Source organism: Lontra canadensis, unplaced genomic scaffold, assembly GCF_010015895.1.
Source record: "Lontra canadensis isolate GAN:19392208 unplaced genomic scaffold, GSC_riverotter_1.0 scaffold2, whole genome shotgun sequence".
NCBI lineage: Eukaryota > Metazoa > Chordata > Mammalia > Carnivora > Mustelidae > Lontra > Lontra canadensis.
The window spans coordinates 63,403,103-63,419,344 of NW_022630996.1; the positions used below are offsets into that span (position 1 = coordinate 63,403,103).

At 38.8% G+C, this 16,242-nt stretch overlaps 2 protein-coding genes across 8 annotated transcripts in view; one reads left to right on the forward strand and one right to left on the reverse strand.

Annotated features, from left to right (window-relative positions):
* Positions 1–11,850, reverse strand: part of ANKIB1 (ankyrin repeat and IBR domain containing 1) — a 146,635-nt gene extending 134,785 nt beyond the window's left edge. The window contains exon 1 of one of the 2 annotated variants that reach the window (XM_032875348.1): positions 11,561–11,850. The gene's annotated coding sequence lies outside the window, so the exon portion shown is untranslated. The remainder of the gene's footprint in view (positions 1–11,560) is intronic. The other variant, XM_032875339.1, reaches the window with a different exon arrangement.
* A 155-nt stretch (positions 11,851–12,005) lies between these two features.
* KRIT1 (KRIT1 ankyrin repeat containing) overlaps positions 12,006–16,242 on the forward strand; it is a 36,613-nt gene continuing 32,376 nt past the window's right edge. For 2 of the 6 annotated variants that reach the window (XM_032875379.1, XM_032875388.1), the window contains exon 1: positions 12,006–12,618. The gene's annotated coding sequence lies outside the window, so the exon portion shown is untranslated. The remainder of the gene's footprint in view (positions 12,619–16,242) is intronic. The other 4 variants (XM_032875368.1, XM_032875370.1, XM_032875369.1 and 1 more) reach the window with 2 other exon arrangements.

Genomic DNA, 16,242 nt, shown 5'->3' on the forward strand with positions numbered 1-16,242 from the left:
GTTAATTTCCTTCATTGTATCTCCCCCATCAGAATTCCTCATCTGTGTCCAAAAAATGATTTAAGGAATAATTTTTAAAATTCTCCCAGTGCTTCTACACAACTAGTACTCTTTTAGAAGCCCAAGGGAGAAATAAATTTCACACAATAGATGCCAGCAACCTCAGCAGCACTTGGGAAATTAATAGAAATGAAAACTCTCAGGTTCCACCCCAAACTTACTGAATCAGAAACTCTGGGGGTAGGGCCAACAATCTGTGCCTTAACAAGCCCTCCCAGTGATTCTGATACATGCTAAACTTGGAGAACCTCTAGCTCAAAACATTAATGTTCAATTTTTTCAAGGAATACCAATTACAAAGTCTACTAAACCATAATCCTTGAGTATAACAATCTTATTATTTTGCACTTTCCACTGCCTTATGTATCCAGCATTTAACCCACATTCAGTTTGTGAGTAGTTAAAAAATCAAAAGTAACACCTCCCTCCGAGTTTCTGGAGAACATTTTTCTTCATACTATGACACCAAGTTCTCAAAGCAACCTCTCTCTATCTTTTCTTTCTTGTCCTCCCTACTCTATAGAAAAGGTAATTTTGTCAATCAGAATATCATATGCTAACTTTCAAAGTAATTTTGTAGATGTCATGTCAAGTCACATTTCAGAGCAAGAAAAACCCCCCAGAAGATTAAAGCTGACATGGGGGTTGGGGGTTGGGGTGCTGGACCCTACACAGTCAAAAATCCATATATAACTTTTGATTCCCCCAAAACACAACTGGACTGCTAATAGCCTACTGTTGAGTGGAAGCCTTTCTGATAACATAAATAGTTGATTAACATCTTTTTTGTATGTTATATGTATTAAATACTGTATTCTTATGATAAAGTAAGCTAGAGAAAAGAGAATGCTAAGAAAATCACAAGGAAATACATCTACAGTACTATACTGTATTTATTTTTAAAAACCCACGTAATAAATGGACCTGCGCAGTTCAGACCCATGTTGTTCAAGGGTCAACTATATTTATCCAAGTGTATCAATTTTACAAGAAAGAAAAACTGAGGCCTATAGACATCACATGGCAAGCACATCCTAACAGAAGTGGACAGACAGACCCCAAAGGATGACATTATTATCTCCAGCCTTCTCTACCTGGCCTGAGTCAAAATATCTCATTTAACAAATTTAAATAAAGTAAGGCATTAGAATGATTGAAAGATATACAGGATAATCTTTACCTTTTCAACTGCTTTCTGGAAATAAAAATAAATACATCATCAAAAACCACCATTGTGGGGCACCTGGGTGGCTCAGTGGGTTAAAGCCTTTGCCTTCAGCTCAGGTCATGGTCCCAGGGTCCTGGGATCAAGCCCCGCATCGGGCTCTCTGCTTGGCAGGGACCCTGCTTCCTCCTCTCTCTCTGCCTGCCTCTCTGCCTACTTGTGATCTTTGTCTGTCAAATAAATAAATAAAATCTTAAAAAAAAAACAAACCATCATTGTTGTACGCATTTATTGGCAATACTGATGTCCCTCTCTCATTCCATGCTCTATCTACTAACTGGAAAAAAGGACCCTTGACATTATTAAGAATGCTATTCAGCTATCCAGTGACACGCCATGCCATGCCAGAGTCTTGTCCTCCACTGTCCTATCAGTTCAATACTAAATTTCCCAGACATAAATCTCAAGAGTGTTTATAACTGTTTCATTCACATAATGTGGCAATTCTTCTGATCAACATTTATATCTTCCTGGTTATACTCCATTCACCACAGAGACTGCCTGGAGAAAGTGAGAATACAGCTCCTTTGATACATTGTGTTCCAAGCCGAAAACCATTTTAACTGTACTCTAATCTTACTTCACAAGGGTTTTGAGGTAACTTACAAGCAACATACTGGTAATTAAATAAGTTAAAGGGAAATAAGTGCTGTGGAAGGTAGCACAGCCTTCCACATGAAAAGAATATGAGCTTTGGAGCCATGAAACCAAGTTAGAGTTTTAATTCTAGTCCTTACCTGCCTTCATTTTATAGGCTAGAAACCATATTAGTATACCGCCTCATATTGTTGATATATGTATTTTTAGTTACCTTAAAATATAAACTCCTTAAGAATAGGAATAATGTTTTATGTCTGCATTATATCATATTCACATAGGTGTTCATTAAATGTTTATTTAACTAATATGCAACAGATTTTATTATTTTTTTTTAAAGTAAGTTCTATGCCCAACATGATACTCAAAATCACGACCCAAGATCAAGAGTCGCACACTCTACCATTGAGCCAGCCAGGCACTCTTAATATGGAATAGATGTTAATGTGTCAGATAAATTTCCTATCTAGTAGGTGCCCCTGCCTCCTGATCCTACTTCCCAAAGTGCCCCCCACCAACTACAAGCAGCTTACCTTTATCAAAAAACAAATCTGAGCTTATTCAATTACATTTTAAAATCTTCCCAAGGCTTCCAGTCCCTGGAATTAAGGAGTAGTCTCTGACTAAACCAGAATTTATCTTATCCCAGCCTATCTCTTATAACTTAGACCCACCTCTGAATTACTAAAGCTTCTTTATGTTCTTCCCATACCCCTAACAAGCTCTTCTTTAATAGGCTAACTCCAACAAGTCATTCTCAACTTAAAAGCACTTTCTCCATCAACCCTTATAGGGTTATAACTGATCATAGCTCCTCAACCCTCAAGTAACACAGTTAGATGTCCTGCCTCCCTAAATTGATAATACCCTCAATTTACCAACTAGTATTATAATGAAATGTTTAATCTGCTTTTCCAATTACCTGGTAAACTTTCTGAGAACAAGGATCACATCATATTGAGTTTTAAATCCACTTTTTACCAGTTACTGGCACATAAAAAGCCTTTAATTAGTATTACTTACTGAACATAAGGATAAACTCCTATGTTCTTAAAATCTACAGTTTCCAATCTGAGAATATAATCTGTTTATTTCCCTGTGTGCCTGTAAATAATTTTGGAAAAAAACCCATAGTTGCCTAATGGGTTAAAGATTCTGGGAACTTATTCTGTACATACATTTATTATGACACAGAAAGCAAAATCGGTATTATTATTTTCAAAGAACAGAGAAAATATTTCAAAAGAACTTGCTATTTGGGGGGACCTGCTTAGTCTTGGCCTCATCCCTCATAAGTTACAGTCACCTAACTGGATTTGATCCTCAGTTAAAACAAGCAGAGCAATGAATGATGAAAGAAAAAACTGAAGGAAGTTGCTTCTCAGCCTGGAATGCCATGTGGGACCAAAGGTGACTGAAAGAAAGATCAATAAGCCTGAATTCCTGACAGTATTGTGGAAGCACCATAACAGATCTGCACGGCTTACCGCTAATTTCCCACTACTTATGGAAAATGACACCCCTAATTTGTTTATATCACTGTTTTTTAGATTTCTAGAGCAAGTGAACATGATTCCTCATTGACAGGAAAGATAATACAAAGTTAGAAGAAAATTTACAAAAAAGTTTTTATTACCTAAGATAGGAGAGAGATATTTTCAAGATAGAATAAGCAAAAGCTACAGAGAAAGACACAAATGATTATATGAAATACCCCCTCCCCAAAATGTGGCAAACAATGCCAAAAGATATGACCCCTCCCCCCAAAAAAGACTGACAGAACATATTTGCAAAGAAAGCTAAAGGATTATACTGATAACATAACAAAGAGAACCAAAAAATTGGTAAGGAAAAAATCCAATAGGAAAATGAATAAAGATATGAATGAGCAATTCATAGAACTGAAAAATCAAAAGGACCAACTAATATATCAAATGATGCTCAGCTTCACAAAGTTAATGAAATGCAGAATTAAGCACCAAAAGAAACTTTTTACTCATCTGCTTGCAAAAACAACAACAAAAAATCAGCGATAATAAGCTTGTGGGGGAAATACTCTTGGACATTAATGATGGCAATAAGAAATATATCAACATTTCTGAAAAATAATCTAGTGTTACTTATTAAAATTAAAATGGCATGTATTGTGTACAAGATACTCATTGCAATACTGTTCATGGTAGACTAGAAACAACCAAGACGTCTAAAATAAGCACAGATATGGTTTCAGATATCTATCGCTACATCCCAAACTTAATGCCTCAAAGCAATTATGTTATTTCTCATAATTATATAGGCTGGCTGGGCAGGGTTGGCTTCTTTTTGTTTGTCTGTTTTTGCTGGTTTCACCTCTGGATCCTCTGTGGGTACATTCAGCTAAAGAGTCAGCTGGGCTAGCAGATCCAAAGGAGTCCACTTTCATGTCTGTTGGTAAGTGCTGTCCACTGGGTAGTCTTGGTTCACTTCCAAGAGACCTCTCTCTCATCCTCCTATAGGCCAGACCAGCTTCCTTACGTGGCAGTTGCAGGCAATCATCCCTGGAATGTCTCTTAAGGACTAACCTCTAGATCTCACATATCACTTCCACCATATTCATTGGTTAAAGCAAATCACAGGGTCAACCAGGACTCAAGAGATGGAGGAACAGATTATGCCTCTAGAGAGAAGCAGCAAAGCCATATTGCAAAGGGGAATGGATAAGGATGGAAGGACTTTATGATTGTTAATCATTAATCCCAGGTAGGTAGGGGTGTCCGCATGTATGTGCATGCACACACAATGGATTATTATACAGTCATTAAAAAAACAAAGTGTAGAATATAATATATTCTAATATATTAATATAGAATATTAATATAGTATGTTACCATTTTTATATGGGGAAATTATGTATACATCTCATCATATATATGTATGTTTATAAATCCTGGAAATACACTTAAAAATGAACTAATGAGGGTGCCGTGGGTGGCTCAGTGGGTTAAGGACCCTGCCTTCGGCTCAGGTCATGGTCCCAGGGTCCTGGGATCGAGTCCCGCATCGGGCTCTCTGCTCTGCAGGGAGCCTGCTTCCCCCCGCACCCCCTGCCTGCCTCTCTGCCTACTTGTGATCTCTGTCTGTCAAATAAATAAATAAAATCTTTTAAAAAATTAACTAATGAAATACTGGGCCATGCAAAGCAGTCTGCATGCTGGCTAGATAAAGGGCACTAAAGGCATGTCAGGAAGGCCAGCAGAGCCGTGAGCCAACTAGCCGAAGGTGAAGATAAATAGGTGTTGTGTGGAGATCTGCACAGGGTCGTAGGCCCAGTCAGGGGTTATAGATCCACAAAAAGGCACAGGCCAGTAGGCCCAGCAATCAATGACACGGGGTGGTAGAAGATGGTCTACATGGCAGGGAGAATGGTAATATGCTGAGGAAGTAACTCAAACAGCCGGACAAATGATAACTACACTGAGGCTAATGGGAAGCCAAATTTCCTACTCCAGAGAAGACATTTATAAATGTGGAAAGGAAGAAGGTTAGAAAGAACCCTGGAGTATTAGTCTGGAACTGAAAGGATAGGGACAAATTTATGGTTTAATAATACATATACCCAGGCACAGAAATAATTATGGAAAATATACATATGTGTATTATATATGTCTGAGTATACAAACCATACTCAGAGTCATAAATTTCCTAGTTCCAAAAGTAATGACACCCCAGTAACAATAAGCACACTGAGCCTCTAAATCTTTGTTTTTAAATACCATCTTTTACAAAAGCAAACAACAATAACAAAGATCAAACAGGATTCCTTAGAGAAATGGCTGATTCCAGGGTTAGAGCAGGCAAAGCACAGAATGAACAAGGAACAGCATGTTCTGCCAGAAATGCACAATGAACGAGATGGGAGCATGATAAACAGGCATAGGAGCCAGCTTGAAGGGGCTCCCACAGGCTAAATCAGGAACAATTTAGACAGCAAAATAAGTAATAATAGTAACAAATCACAAAAGATTAAATAAAATAGAAATTCATGAGTCCTTACAGATTTAATAAACAAATAATTAAATGGGGCAGAAAGGAAAGTTCCACTTTATGATAAAATCCCAATTAATACAAGTAGAAGAAATAAGAGTAATATCATTTGGCAATCATCATAGAAGTGGTTAATTAAGGTGAGAGTCTTCACTGATACCCATATTAAGGCTAATGATTAGAGACGTTTGATAAGAAACAAGGTGCTGGCCTAATTTTGGAATACCTCTCCACAAATACTGATCAAATACAAAAGGATACCAAAGTGACAGGTGATTTATTTATTTTAAAGATTTTATTTATTTATTTGACAGAGAGAGCATGAGTGAGTGAGAGCTCACAAGCAGGGGGAGGGGCAGAAGAAGGGGCAGGAACAGAGGGAGAGGGAGAAGGGAAAAGCAGGTTCTCTGCTGAGCAGGGAGCCTAACATGGGGCTTGATCCCAGGACCCTGGGATCATGACCTAAGCTGGGAGGTAGACGCTTAATCCACCAAGTCACCCAGGCGCTTCTGATCAACGTTTTAATAACCAGCAGTGACAAGGATGACATCATATGCTTCTGGATGCAAAGTGCTAAGAGCACAGACCCATTTCTGTGGTATTCCTGCCACAAATGCACGAACTGACTGGAGTCAAGAGGGAATATTACACGAACCTACGTCGAGGATCATCCCATAGAATGCAGGGCCTTGTACCTTCAAAACCTGGCATGGACATGAAAGAGGGAAAAATGAGGTTGAAGAAGTCTGAAGAAACATGATGACTAAATATAACATATATTCCTGGATAGAATCCTGGCCCAAAAGAGTAAGAGATATTATTCCAACCATTGATGAAATATGAATAAGTTTCCTCGGACTAGGCAATAGTGTTGTACCAACACTTATTTTCTGATTTAGAGGGGTTTATGTGGGTTACAGAAGAGAGTGCCTTGCTTTTGAAAAAACAGACACAGTGTTTACAGGTGATGATACACCATGTCTGCAGCTTGCTCCAAAAGGTTCAGAAAAAAGACTATAATAATGGGTATGTATGCATGTATTTTCACACAAATACACACACATATATGTAATATATATATGGAAACAGACAGAAAGCAGGCAATAGAAGAAATGCAGTTAAAATATTAACAATACTGAAATCTGAGGGAAGGAGGTATAGGAGTTCTTTGCCCTGTTCTGGCATCTTCCTACAAGTCAGAGAAAGTCATTTTTTCTGTAAATCATCTTTTCTGCCTGAGGTCAGAAAACAGAATAAAAATCCTGGCTTAAAATGTTTATTTACAAACTTTCCTTTACAATACTCTGAGGGGATAGATTAAGGAGGACAATGTTTTTATGCTCATTTGGAGAAGAGCATCTCAATGTTTTTAAATGAAGTTCCTTTCTCTTCATGGATTTTTCAATAGGCATTTTACAATTCAACGAAGAAAGGAATCTTGATTTACTTATCTTAAAGGTCCTAGCACCTAACACATTTATAATTTAGTCACTGTTATATACATGAACAGGAACTCCCAATATTGTTCTAATCAGAAAATAGTGACCTGGGTATCAAGAATTCTGCTACATGGAAAGGAAAAAACTATCTGTGTCAAGTTAAAATATGTCTGACTGGGGCGCATGGGTGGCTCAGTGGGTTGAAGCCTCTGCCTTCGGCTCAGGTCATGATCCCAGGGTCCTGGAATTGAGCCCCACATCGGGCTCTCTGCTCTGTGGAGAGCCTGCTTTCTCCTCTCTCTCTGCCTGCCTCCCTGCATACTTGTGATCTCTGTCTGTCAAATAAATACATTAAAAAAAAAAAATCTTTAAAAAAATATGTCTGACTGAGGACAGGAAAACATCAAGGATTACCTTTCTTGGGAACTTGAAGGAGGAATAGTATCTGCTCTATAGTCCTAAAAACAGAGGAGTGCATAACCAGCAGCAAAGGTCTTAACCTCAAGAATGGCAAACGGTTGAAAGTTTATAGTAAAAGCAAAACAAAACAAAACAACAAAAACAGAATAAAATGTTAAGAATACAATGAGGTTTTTGGAGAAGACAGTTGACAGTGGAAGATCTTTTAAAAAAATGTGAGAGGCTCTGAGATGATTAGACTGAACTGTATCAAACTGCTGGTAAAGCATATATCCTAAAAGATGAGCAAAATTATTTTGTAATCTAAAGAAATACATTTTCACTGCAGAGACCAACACTCTCCAAGACATTAGACAGTTATTAAAATTATACTCAAAACTTAAGAAGCTGAATAGATTTCATGTAACTCAACACCCTATCTTTCCTGGAGAATACACACATTTTAAAGAACATTTTATAAGCTGTTGTTCCCACTGTGGAACTAGGAAAAAAAAAATTATACATGCCTGCAGATCTATATTACAGTTAACCATAATGAACTTCAGAACTGTTTTTTCTAAGGTTTCAACAACTACTGATTATTACATTGATAGTATATAATTCATGTGCTTTAGAAAACAAATGATATTAATCATTTATTAATCAATCATTAATCATTAATCAATGAAAATCTATTCAAAGCATTATTAGAGAATTAAAAATTGCTATAACTATATTACAACGTCTTTTTCTTATAGAGGAATCTTAAGGTTGAATCTTCTCTAGCATATTACAAGTAAAACAACATTCAGCATTACTATAAATCAGAATCTGTATGGTTTTCATTTTTTTATTTTTTTTTTTAGATTTTGTTTATTTGACAGAGAGAGATCACAAGTAGGCAGAGAGGCAGGCAGAGAGAGAGAGAGGGAAGCAGGCTCCCTGCTGAGCAGAGAGCTCAATGCGGGACTCGATCCCAGGACCCTGAGATCATGACCTGAGCTGAAGGCAGAGGCTTAACCCACTGAGCCACCCAGGCGCCCCATCTGTATGGTTTTTAAATGGAGATTTAAAACTTTTTAGGACCGTTGTAAGAACTGGATGAAATTATGTATATAAAGCCTTTAGCATGTTAGTACAAGTACTCATAAATGGCATTTAATGTATTTATTCTTATAGAAAAGATATGAAACAACCCCCAAATACAGTAAAGTGACTTCAAAACCTATTAGAGATGTCTGTAAAGGCAAATGGAGAGGATCACAGTCAAAAACTAGACCGGTAAATTCAATGAGGAAACCAATCACAATTTATTTATACTGTAGTCCCAGGATCTAACATAGTGCCTGGCACACACAGTAGGCATTCAATAAAGGTTTACTGAAATGAAATAAGTATGAAAGTAAGTTATCTCAAAAGAAAAAAAAAGGTAGTCTAAGACTGTCTGAAAAATAAACTTAGAGTCCAGAAATTACTATTCCCTAAGCAAGTGACTTTCAGAAAGGAAATAAAATACATAAGCATTTTTAAAACCATTCATAGCAACTCCTCTCCAACTGGTCTTTTAAATAATGATCAAGCCACTTTCAAATCTGTTTTGTAATATGTGTCACATATAAGTCTAATATTACAGAAAAGTACTTTAAAATTTCATCTAAATAAATGTGTTCATCCTTAAAGAAGAAAAAAGCACCCAAAGCACTGAGGAATCTTTTCTAACTTCCATTCAAGGAGACTCAGATGAGCTTAATTCACATTCTTGCATCTATTTATATGTGAAAATAAGCTTGAACTTTTACTTACAACTACAATGTAAATACACAGATTTCACTTTCACAAGTTCAACTGCATACTGCAGAAAAGGAAGAGGAAAGAAAGAAAATCAGGTCTCTCAAAAGTGGGCAGTGCTATACAGTACAGAAGAGTAACTAAAAAAACTTTTATCTCAGCAGCCACCTGTTAGAACTCAGCCTTATGGCATAATCTGCACGGTTTTGGAAAATTTTCATATTGAAAACTCAAAATTCCCAGTGCTGTTGGCAAGCGGAAAAAGTGTAATATGAAAATACAGTGCTATCGTCCCCACACTCCTTCCAAAAATAACAGGGATCAATAGACTTAAAAAAAAAAAAGAAAGAAGGAAAAAGACTCTTCCAAGTTATAGCCAATTACCTCACTCACATTTGGAAACTCATCAATTTTCTGAAAAGCAAAACCATACCTTTAATAATACACTCAAATCTGTATAGAGCTTGGCTTCTGAAACAAGCCAGTAAAATATACTTCCAGACAGACAGCTGGAGCTACATCTCTTGGGCCTACTTCAAACTAAAATCTGTGAACAGTATGAAGTAACAAATCAAGTAATAGATCCAAATCAAGTGCTAAAAGAAGGTTTTGAAAACAACCACAAAAATCAACATTAAACACATCTACCTTTCTTAACACAATGACTATATTTTTAGAAAAAAAATAAACCAAGGCTATCAATTTACATTACAGAACAGTTTACAGAATAGTAACAAAGAACTGCATTATGCAGAATAAAATTATTAAGTTATTATTTACTTCCTATAGTGCCCTGAAAAGTGTCACCACCATGATGGCGTGTTAAGAGCTACTGTTCAGTCACTGACAGCATTACAATTATTTTTTAGTCTAATTTCTGGAAAGTTCTGCAGCTTGCCAGTTTAAAAAGCAAACTAAATTAAAAAAAAAATGCCTACCCTCAAATCTGGAAATACACACTGAAGATATTCACAGTTAATTTCTTTTTTAAACTAAGAAACAGTAAGGTCAAAGGCACAAGTGTGTAACATCTGTAGGTGGCTGATCTAAATCGGTAAAAGTCTCTCTGAGATTAACGACTTAAAGTAATATCTTACCAAATATAAGCTGACACGATCTTTAAAAATCACTTTAACCACTAACAATGCAACACTTTTTTTTCCACATCATACACACACACACACACACACACACACACACACACACTTCGTAAATTAAGAACTAAACGTAAATCCAAAACACTAAAAATTATTTAAAGACATAAAAACATACTGGGAATATTAGACCTTTGTTTTTAAATTCGTTTCTCAGATCTACTAGCAGAGCTATTCTGGAATGGATCTTCATTCCAATACAAGATTGTTTAATACGCCAATTCCGTGTGAACATAGCTTGTGAGACTAATTCTTAAAACCTCAGGAGATGCTTAATTACAGCTCTAGTTCCAATTTCCTGCGACTCAAACAGCAATGTACAGAATAGAGCTTAAACACAGTTAAGAAGGGAGAGGAATGAAGGTCCAGGGAACGACCCATTCTTTTGTTTTGGTGTCAGAGGCTGCAAAAATAAAGGTCCATCAGAGCTATCGGCACCTATCCCCACCCATCCTGACGATGCAGAGCACTTTCACCCATCCGCTCAAGACCCTCAAGCCCACGAGATCCGCTGAACCCGTGGCTTTCCGTCTCAAAAAATGGGGGGCGGGGGCGGAGGTTGGGATGTCTGGGATAGAGAAAGAGAGGGAGGACACATATATTTGAGGACAGAGGGACAAGGAGATGCATCTGGCTGGGGAGGATGGGACGCGCCACTGAGACTTGCAAATTCGCTGGGAGAAAAGCCCCACGGGACCGACGGAGGATGTTGCCTGTTCAGGGATGGGGACAGAGAGGGGTATAATCCTCCACAAAAGAAAGGAGACACATTACTGGAAACCCCGTGAGGGCGTGAACTAGGCAGCGCTGAACTCGGAGCCCAAAAAGGGTTGAGATAGCCTCATACACACTCGTATGGTGAAGCTGAGACTTACGGTTACTTCCCGGGCTGAGGGTAAGAGTCAGGTGGACCCCGCAGCTCTGCAGTTCTGCCACCGCCGTGGCCGCCTCTGCCTCTCGCGCGGAGCAGGTGACCTCAGGTACCCTCCCCGCCCCACCCACCCAGGCGGGCGCCCCCTCCTCGCTTGCCCGGGTGCGTCCGCGGGACAGAGGCTGCTGGGGCTGAGGGTGCGCACTAGAGGCCCGCGAGGAACCCTGCGTGAGACGGAGGCGCCTGCGACGAGACTCAGACTGGGCTGGCGCCCCCCATCCCTCTCTGGCCGCCGCGCCGCCTCACTCAAGGGAGGGGAAGAGGGGGCGGTGGCTTTTGCCTCCGCCTCGCGGTCAAGTCCGGCTCATGCTCAAGCCTTGCGCGCGCGCACGCAGCCCGGGCCGCCCTCCTCCCCTCCCCTGCAGCAGGCTCAGCCGCTGGCGTGCCGGCCGCTGCCACCTCTGTCCTCGAGCCGCCGCCACCAACCCCAGACAGCCCGCAGCCCCAGCGGGAAGCAGCAGGAACGGCAGCAGCTCGTCCGTCGACCCGGAAGCTCTTCCGCCGCCAACTGCGACGCTGCAAGGGGTGTAAACCCGGAAGTGATTTCCTCGCCCCGGTAGCGGCGGGGTGGAAAGGAAAAGCGTTTGAAGACCTGGAAACCCTTAACTTCGGGAGAGGGTGGTATGGTGCTGAGGTGCGAGAAGAAGGAAGGACAATAAAGAACTAGTCCACAAGAGTTGCTCCGAGTCCAGAGACCCGGGCTTTTAATGCGCGTTTTGGGAAGAGGGGCCGAACACGCCCGGAGACTTCTGGTGGCCACCAAGGGTTTTCCTGTCACAGGAAGTTAGGCCCGGCTGCTGGGAAACAGAAGGGAAGGAGGAATGAGAAAGCGGTGACGGCACCCCGCCCCGCAGGTGACTGTCCCACCCAGTGAGTTGAATGTAGCGGCCCGGGAGGTGCTCGGCCGCCCTCACGGGTGAGACGAGAAGGAGCGAGGACCAGACTCCAGCGAGAGAAAACAGAGGTGGGAGGCTGAACTATCTCTACATCTAGTTTCTCCAGGCAAGGAATTTATTTCTTACAAGTAGTAACAAAGAAGCCAAAGCCACTCTTGGGGTGGCAGCTTTTTGAGGAAAGAGCCATGCACGTCCTTTCCTGGTAGTGGACTTTGGTGGGTGGTGGCAGAGGAAAAACCTAGGCAGATTGTTATTTTTGTCATTTCAGGGAAAGCGATTTACAACCTGTCATTCCAGCTTAGCTCGCCCCTACACTTCTTTCCATCTTTTGAGGCTTTCTGGCCTTCTTTGCTTTTTATTCATAGTGGGTTTTTTTTATTTTAATCTTCAGAAGAAATCTTTGATGTAGCTGGCCCGACTCTGGATCTCACTCCCATTCCCTTCTCCCTCTGTTGGAGAGCTTGTGTGCCTTCACAGTTTGTTTGCAAATGCGTCTTTCTCTCTGCATCTACAGTCTCTTAACTGCTTTGAGAGCCTCATCTTATTTGGGGGAAATGCCAGAAATACAAATGTGTTTTTATAACAATATAAAAACAATTCACTCCATGACCTTTGCCCGTTAACCCCATGCTACTGTATTAGTTGGTTCTCTTAGAATTGGGTTGCAGAACTACAGCAGCAGCTGATAGATAGCATATTTACATATGCTAAGCATGAAATCATGGTCCTGTAAATAACCTTGGTCTTCACTGTAGAATTTCATTTGGTTCCCAATGCCAGTATTACTTAGTTCCTTCTCTGTAAGCCAAATTCAGTGTAATTGCCTTCAAAAGCAATTTGAAGATTATTAATGTCTTAAATTACAGAACAGAATGTCAATTAACAGAAAGCTTTTGAAAATTATCAGTGACACTTGTTGACCTTGATAAGTGATGATTAGGAGAATTGGTTGAATGGACAAGGAGAAAGCAAGCTAACATAGGAGTAGCACCGATGGCTTTTCCTAATCTACTTTATTAATACTTCCTCCCTTTGTAGCAAAAGGATGAGATTTTTATGGTCAGCAAATCCCTGTAGAAGAATTCTTACATTTAGTCTCCATCTCTTTCTTTTTAATGTTATAATGCTTTAAAATAGTGAATTGTTCTAGGAGAATGCAGAAGGATCAAGTAACTTAGCTACTCTGCCTCAGCTTTTTTTCCCTGTAAAATAGGGATGATAATGTCTACTTTCATCGGGTTTAGGGGGAATAAAATGAATTAATATATGGAAAGCACTTAGCATAGTGTCTAGCACATAATCACTCTAGGTGTTAGCTATTCACATTACTTTACAAACATTAAATGTTATATTCAGAAAACAAAAGCAATAAAGACTTAAGGACAACCTGATAAAATCACTATGTGGATAGAAAAATTTTGTGGGTTTGGCTTGGTTTGGTTATTTAAAGTTGACATATGTTTAAAAAGATTGAGAAACATCGCTTAAGGATGGAAAAAGGTAGATCATTTTCTGTCTCAGGAACATTTTATAGAGACCTAAGATAAAGTCCCATTTTTTGGTTTTTACTTATGAAGACACATTCTGATCATTGGTGGTAATTTCTATTAGCATGCACTTTGCAAACTGGTAAATCCTCTTGTCAACTTTGACTTGTGCTTATTAAATTTATAATACCCATATTCACATACTATATTTTCTCTTTTTCTCTGGTGTAAAAAGGCTTTATTTTGTTCATCAGTACCCAACATAGCAAATTATTTTTTTGAAGATATTATTTACTTTTTGTTAAATAGGACTGTATGGTATAGCAAAGAAATGTTGAAAAGCCTGCCCCATGGGGACTAAATGGCATTTGCACACCTCCCCTTTCCCAGTCACAGTGATAACCAGAAATGTCCCTACATATTTCCAAATGATGCCATGTAGGGTGCCACCCCCAACTGAGAACCACTTCTGCATATTTGTAAGGTCTCATTGCTTGGAACATTATCATTTATGCCTAAGCATTTTTCAGAATAGAATGAGCCATAAGAAAGTGCCACTTAGTCACCTGAATTATCTAAAACTTAGTCTAAACATAGACTAAGTTTTACTTCTAAGCTAACTTTAACTCTACCTTTCTCTATTATTTTTAGCTCGAGTTATTCTTTTCCAGTCCCTCTGCGTGTGTTTTTGCCTTAGCAGTTTTGCCTTGGTATGTTAGTAGCTTTTATTCTTTTCCTAACTTAAGCCTTAGTTTTCTTCTTTCATGTCACAGGGAATATGTATATTTCAAATATTCAAGTATGAATATTTCTTGAAAATTAATTGTTAGAATCTTTCAGAGATATGTTTACATTGAATGGTATAAAAACAAAATACTATAATCCTCACGGTCATGCCTTTTTTATTAATCATATTTATCTTTTAAAAGTTAAGTGTAGGGACGCCTGGGTGGCTCAGTGGGTTAAATCCTCTGCCTTCTGCTCAGGTCATGATCTCAGGGTCCTAGGATCGAGCCCCACATCGGGCTTTCTGCTCAGCAGGGAGCCTGCTTCCTCCTCTCTCTCAGCCTGCTGCTCTACCTACTCGTGATCTCTCTGTCTGTCAAATAAATAAAATCTTCTTTTAAAAATCTTATAGTATTTAATTTCTATACAATTTACTACATTTCACTTCTCTACAAAGAATTCCAAAGTGCATAAAATGTGTATAAATTCATTGTAGTAAAATGTTATCTACATTCTCATTGAAGTAATCATATGGAATAGCTTTATCTATATTTTATATATATATATAAAATTAAAATTTGAAAAATGACAAATAATTATAAGAATAATTTAGATCTAAAAATTCTTCTAATAAAGAATGAAATAGGGACGCCTGGGTGGCTCAATGGGTTAAAGCCTCTGCCTTCAGCTCAGGTCATGATCCCAGGGTCCTGGAATCGACCCCCACATCAGGCTCTCTGCTCAACACGGAGTCTGCTTCCCTTCCTCTCTCTCTGCCTGCCTCTCTGCCTACTTGTGATCTCTCTCTCTGTGTCAGATAAATAAAATCTTAAAAAAAGAAAAAGTGTACTGTGCAGTACTAAATATTCCAGAGAAATGGTATTAACAAAGCATTTTGCCAGATTTTTTTTTAAACGTAAGTTGACCAGCACAGAAATTGATTGCTTTAAATTGTGTTTCGAAAACTAAAGATTACTTGATTTTTCTTTTAGGTACTTAATAGAAAAATGTTATGTGCTACATATGTTATAGGGTGTATTCACAATACAATGTGTTTTTTTTTTTAAGCAAGGTAGGTAGTGCTTGAAATACAAATACTTGTTGGAAGTTCCTCAATGGACACTTAAAATCAGTCTGGGGGGAAAGTGTGTGTGTGTTTGTGTGTGTGTGTGTAAAATACATATTTGGAAGAAAATGCTGGAGTTATCTAGGGAATTGATAATGGAAGTAGAAAATATTTGCAAGTCCACATTGAAAGATTTTATCCACTGACCACAAGTTTTTGACTATGATAGGCATTGCCAAGGAATATTATAAGGTATACTTTAGCTTATCCAAATGTCAAATATCAAGGTTCTTTCTAAAGATTTTGGAAATAATGTCAATGGCAGCTGCCTATTTCCAGCTTCCACACTATTAACAATATGACATTTACTTGTGTCATGTATGGAAAATAAGTGTAGTATTTAGGTCATTATTTGCTTAGTATTTAGAAGATATTTTATAATCATATCACT